Genomic DNA, 6,186 nt, shown 5'->3' on the forward strand with positions numbered 1-6,186 from the left:
GCGCCATTTCCATGATGAAAAGGTTGAACAAAGGCTTGAATCAATTGAAAAAGCTGTGAGTCTTTCTGTATCTCATTTTTTTTTCTTCTTAATTCTAATTCTAATTCTAATGCATATGTCTATTTCATATGTTTCTGTGTGGCAGATGAAACACAAGCATAATCTGGAACATTCCGAAATCAAAGACATTGTTGGTCCTGGAGGTCTCAGTGTTCCTACTTGTGCCGCCATTGCCGCAACCACCTTGATCATTGGGATTGTTCCTTATTTCTAGCACTTAATACCTGTGATCATGCTTTCTGTGGCGATTCTCCGATGTAGCTATTTAAGTCTTGTCAATTTGAATTCATAATAGTCCTTTTTGGTTTTTAATGATACGGTTATTCATTGAAGAACAAATGCACAATGGTGCTGTAGGGTATTGTAAGGTTAATTTGTAAGCTGAACTATCATTGCTGTTAAGATTTTGGCAAGTGCGTCTCAATTTTCCCTTCAGGATAATTGTGATATAGGTATTCACACTTTTTTTTTAACTTTCTTGTTTAATTTAGTCAAAATGTGAAAGAAGAAAGTATCCTTGCCTTGCTTTGGAAGCATGGATTAGTATTCTCTTTAGTGAGACAAAAAAGCAACTAATAAAAACTCAATCTGCACTAACAAAGCAATCTCTCTAATAAAAACTCAATAACAAATCAATCTGCACTAATAAAAATCTGCATTAAAAAACTGCACTAATAACAACTCAATGCAATAACAAATCAATCTCCATCTGCATTAACATTCTACACTATAAACTCAATGCAAAAAGGATACAAAATCCTGAATTCTGCACAAACATAAAGTCAAAATCTGCATTAAGAAACTGCACTAATAACAACTCAATGCAATAACAAATCAATCTCCATCTGCATCAACATTCTACACTAAAAACTCAATGAAAAAAGGACACAAAATTCTAGATTCTGCACAAACATAAAGTCAAATTCTGCATTAAAAAACTTCACTAATAACAACTCAATGCAATAACAAATCAATCTCCATCTGCATCAACATTCTACACTATAAACTCAATGCAAAATTAAAATAAAATCCTAAATTATGCACTAACATAAAGTCAAATTCTGCATTAAAAGTCTGCACTAATAAAAACTCATTGCAAAATACAAATTAGAACCACATAACTAATAAATGTATCACATGTCACATCCTAACACACAAATTAAACATAAACATAATACTAATTTCAGTCATTTGTTTATTGAGAAGAGATTAACTCTAACTCTAACTATACAATATAGCTCTAACAAATCTAACTTTCTGAGTATGTCCTAGTGACCAAAAGGTTTTCTCCAGTTGAGGATTTGTAGAGAACTTGAGTGCAATCGAAATAATTTCATCATCTGTGAAGCCAAGCTCGCTAAGCATGTCACCAACCTTTTTTCCTTCATGAGTGTTTATCATAGCCTGAGCAAATGCATCCAAATGTTTTCCATGTTGATCAAACACATATTTTAAGGTCTCAGTTAGCTCCTTCATCATGTTGGTGTCCTTCGTCACCTTAGATGAATGTGGCTTCTTTCCTTGTTTTCTCTCAGAGGATGAAGCCACAGAGTTAGATTGTTGGGGAACAGATTCACTGAAATCCTGAGTTGAATTGAACATAAAAAATTCTTCGTCATCCATTTCTTCATCTCCATCTTTTTGGACTTCTTCTTCAGCGTCATTGCCACTTACAGCATCCAATCCACTTGCTCTTTCTTTACAAAATATTTTCTCCAAACGCGGATACAGAGGAAAGGGCTTTCCTGGAGTATACAACCTTTGTCCTTGTTTCTAGGGAAAGGAATTACAAAAATATCATAAAAGGACAAAAATACATGTTGCACAAAATATAAATAATTTAGTAAATTCAATCTAGTAAACCAACCTTCAAATATGCAGCTAGGATCTCTTTGTTATCCACAACCACACATTGCTTCACATCATTCCATCCAAAACCGCTACAGGCTGCCATGTCAGCTGCAAATTGATACTTTTCTTTTAGCCTTTTAACTTTGTTCTTGCAATGGCTTATTTGAAAACTACCACCTGAAAATTTCTCATTCATTTTTGCCGTAAGCTTTTCAAAAGAACCAGGTCTAAACTGACCCGCATCAGCTCTTCTGCCTTCAATGACAAGCTCCTCCATAAAACCGACAAATGCTTCTGTCTCTTCGTCAGTCCAGACATGTCTGTCCATTTGTCCCTATAATCTAGATTAACTCAATCAAAATTCAAGTAAACATTTAAGATATACATAATGTATTCATTGTAATAACTCATAAAATATAATACATTTAATAAAGTGCTACATGTAATTCACATAATTAAAGTTTTACAATTAGCTCTTACAACAAATATCCAACCAAAGAAATTGAAAGATTCTAATAAAACACACATTTAACAAATAAATTAACTAATTGATTCGGAAATTCATCCAATCATTGTACATTTCGTTTGCTAAATTGTCTCGCCAAGCAGTCCAATCGTTGCTGCCCTCTATGCTCTCAATCATGTCATCATCGCCATCTTCATTACCACCATGATCATCTCCAATAAGCATTTGCTCCTCTTCTAGAAGTGTGTCCTCTTCAGGGTCGAATTCCATATTAAACCGAATAAAGTTTTGCAGTAGACAACAAGCAATAATTATTTTATTTTGTGTCTTAATTTTGTAGAAACAAGGACTCCTCAAAATTGCCCATCTCTTCTTCAATAAACCAAAACAGCGCTCAATAATGTTTCTAGCCGAAGAGTGCTTCTTGTTAAAATATTCTCGAAAATTCCTAGGAGCATTTCTACCATGAGCCCATTCTTGAACGTGGTATCGAGTATGCCTATATGGTGCTAGAAATCCCTTGCAGTTAGTATAACCCGCATCTACTAAATAATAATTTCCTATAAATCGAAAGAGATACATTATGAGGACTATGGAATTTAAATGAGCTAAAAACATTGAAATGTTTATGTTACCCAAAAATTAATACTTACATACCAATTGGTATCTTGAGGTTATTACGACGTGAAATGGCATCTCTAAGGATTCTTGAATCCGAAGCGGATCCTTTCCATCCACTAAGTACGTACACAAAGTTCATATCTCGATTGCATACGCCTAGGACATTAGTTGATATCTTACCTTTTCTTGTTCGGTATCTTGATTTATCTTTTTCAGGGACAGTCACATCTATATATGTTCCATCTAATGCTCCTAGACAACCCTAAACCAAAGAAATTGAAGTGTCAAGACTAATTCTAGACAAAATTATAGATTATACAAAACTACTACCTCAATTATTTACTAAATTTACCTTAAACCATTTTCATCTGGGATCTATGCAGTCATCTGGAACAGGAACAGCTTTTGCAAACAATAGACTTTGGACACGTATGACCGAGGATAACACCTTATTGAAATACCTACTTATTGTTTCTCCTGACCTATAAAATCTAACTTGAAGCGTGTGATTCTTTTTATGATGAGCTAGTATTATTAAAAACGTAATCACTTGTTCAGGTATACTTACACGACATTCATCTCTTAATCCACCTTGAACTTTTAGTAACTCACACAATCTTCCTAATGCATCTACGCTCATCCTTAATTCCCAAATACAATTTCTATCGCCCCCTCCTATTAAGCGGTTTAATACATTCCGTCTTAAGGGATTAGTATTAATTTCTCTAGTCCTAATCAACAAATGTCCTCTTCTCCTTTTTCTCAAATATAAAAATACAAACATCAAAACTAATATCGTTACTACTTCAAGCTCAGCCTGAATCATAAAATAAAAAAAATAAATCGTCTAAATTGCTCAGAGCGATCCGATGGTTCCATTCTTTCCTAAACAACACATAAAAAATAACTTATATAATTAACACATTCTAAAAATTATCAGCAACAATAAACACAGCAGCCATAAGAGCAACAGCAACAAAACTCACTAATTATATTAATTTTTAGTTCAAACTAATAATAAGAGACAAAAAAATCATAAAAATAATGTAGCTCTTATTTTTATATGATTTTCAGATTGAAAAATCATAAAAAAATTAAAAACAAAAAAAAATGAAAATAAAGCAGAACGAAATTCTTTTGAATAGAAAAAAAAAACAAAAATAAGAAGCAATAAGGAGAGATGCAAAGTAATACCTGGTTATGTGACCGATAAAGAGAAGAACAGTCTTCCAAAAATTGTAACAGGAACAAGCGGTAATTGGCTATTAGAAATATTGGTATTAGATTAACTGCAAAAAAAATTAATAAGAAAGATAAGAAGATGAAAAACCAGAAAAGAGAAGAAGATAAAAAAAAAACAAGACAAGAATCGGAAACAAAAAAGAAGATACAGAATCAGAAAGAAGAAGAAGAAAGAGAGACAGAAACAGAGAACAAGAAGAAGATATTATTGTGAAAGAAGTGAAGGAAGAGGAAGAACAGAACGAAGTACAAAATCACGACAGAAAGAGCAAGAAGAAGATCAACAGTAGAAAGAGAGATCAAGAAGAAGAGAGAGTACCTGGAAACGCCGGCAGAAAAGTTTAGGTTAGATTTTTCACAACAAGAAGATCAAGAGTAGAAACAGAGAGCAAGAGAAGAGAGAGTATTGGAAACGACGACAGAAACCTTAGGTTAGGTTTTTCACAAGATAATAAAAGGGGGTAATTGGGGAATAATGAAAAATTACTATGGGCAAAAAGGAAAAAAATTTTCATTAAAAATTCCGTGTCCACCTTCTTATTTCCGTGTCCACCAGTGTCCTTCATTTAAAAGTGGACACAAAAATAAAAAAAAGTGTCTCAGAGACATTGTGTCCACTGTCCATGTCTCTCTATCCAAACACGTTTTACATATGTATTGTCTATGTCTTTGTGTCCTGTCCACCATAAACAAACGCAGCCTTATATACTATGTAAGTATGTATAACGAGGATATTGAAGGGTCGGTGTTTAAGTTTTTTTTATATATTTTTTATTATATAATTTATAAAAAAATTATTTTTAAGATTTGAATTCCAGACTTTTTAGTTGAATTATAAATTATTTTCATCTTAACTAATTCAATCTTTATTATTTTTATACGCATTTAACAAATAAAAGAATAAATCAATAATCATATTAGTATCTATTAATACACTAGTAATAATAAATATGTTAAAACATCACAAGACAATAAAATTGTGAACTGAACTTCAATATGTATATAAGTATATTAGTTAGGGCAAATCATATTTTTTTATTTCAAATTTTTAAAAATAATTAAGAATAAAAAATATACTAAAATTAAAGTTTTTAATTGAATTGAAAAAAAAATTCGAATAAAAATCTTACTTTCAAAAATTAAAAAAATAATTGTATAAAACCCGCAAAATAGGAGATTAGTTTACTTTTTGTTTTGCCTCGAAATAGGAAATATATGACATAGTCATATGTCTTTGTTTGATTACGAAATACAATATTATGACTACATTCGGTCTCTATTATAAATAATGATAGCATTTTTACTATAATAAAAAATTACAAATATAAATTTTAAGAGATGAGTTTAAAAAACTTAAAATATGATCATGATCAAATATTATTAAAAATATTAATTATAAAGTTATTAATTTGATTTTTTATTTTAATTAGTTGTTTAATAATTTTGATGAATATGAAAATTTTTATTTATTGGGCCAAAAGTCACATAAATCCAATTTGATGAGAAAGTATTTAATTTTGGTGCAAAAATAATTTCAAATAAAGTGACTGAATTATTTTTTGCATAAGCAAATATTTATTGGGCCATGAAACTAATGTGAAGCCCAAAAACAAATTCCTTTTGATTCAACAATTTGTTGGTCCAAAATTGAAGAAGAAAGAAAGGAATTGAAGCATGCTTGGTTCGGTTACCTACTTTTCTTGTGGAATGGAATTCAAAATTCAATTGATTTAATTACTTGCTTTGGTAACTGAAAAAAGGAAATTAAAAGTGATTTGATGGCATTTACTGTTCCATACGTTACTATGCATAGGAAAATGGAAGTGAGATTTAATTTGTTCTAATTTCATTCATTGCATCCAAAGCTTTTTCTCTCTTTTCTCTCCCCTCTCTCTTCGCATACGGTCATGTCATACAGGAAGAAAGAAAGAAGAAGTTATCAGAAA

General features: G+C 31.2%; 1 pseudogene; it reads right to left on the reverse strand.

Moving 5' to 3' along the window:
• Window positions 1–1,281: 1,281 nt before the first annotated feature.
• On the reverse strand, window positions 1,282–3,638 carry LOC130980379 (uncharacterized; annotated as a pseudogene).
• Between the last annotated feature and the right edge of the window lie 2,548 nt (window positions 3,639–6,186).

This window comes from Arachis stenosperma, chromosome 5 (assembly GCF_014773155.1).
Source record: "Arachis stenosperma cultivar V10309 chromosome 5, arast.V10309.gnm1.PFL2, whole genome shotgun sequence".
NCBI lineage: Eukaryota > Viridiplantae > Streptophyta > Magnoliopsida > Fabales > Fabaceae > Arachis > Arachis stenosperma.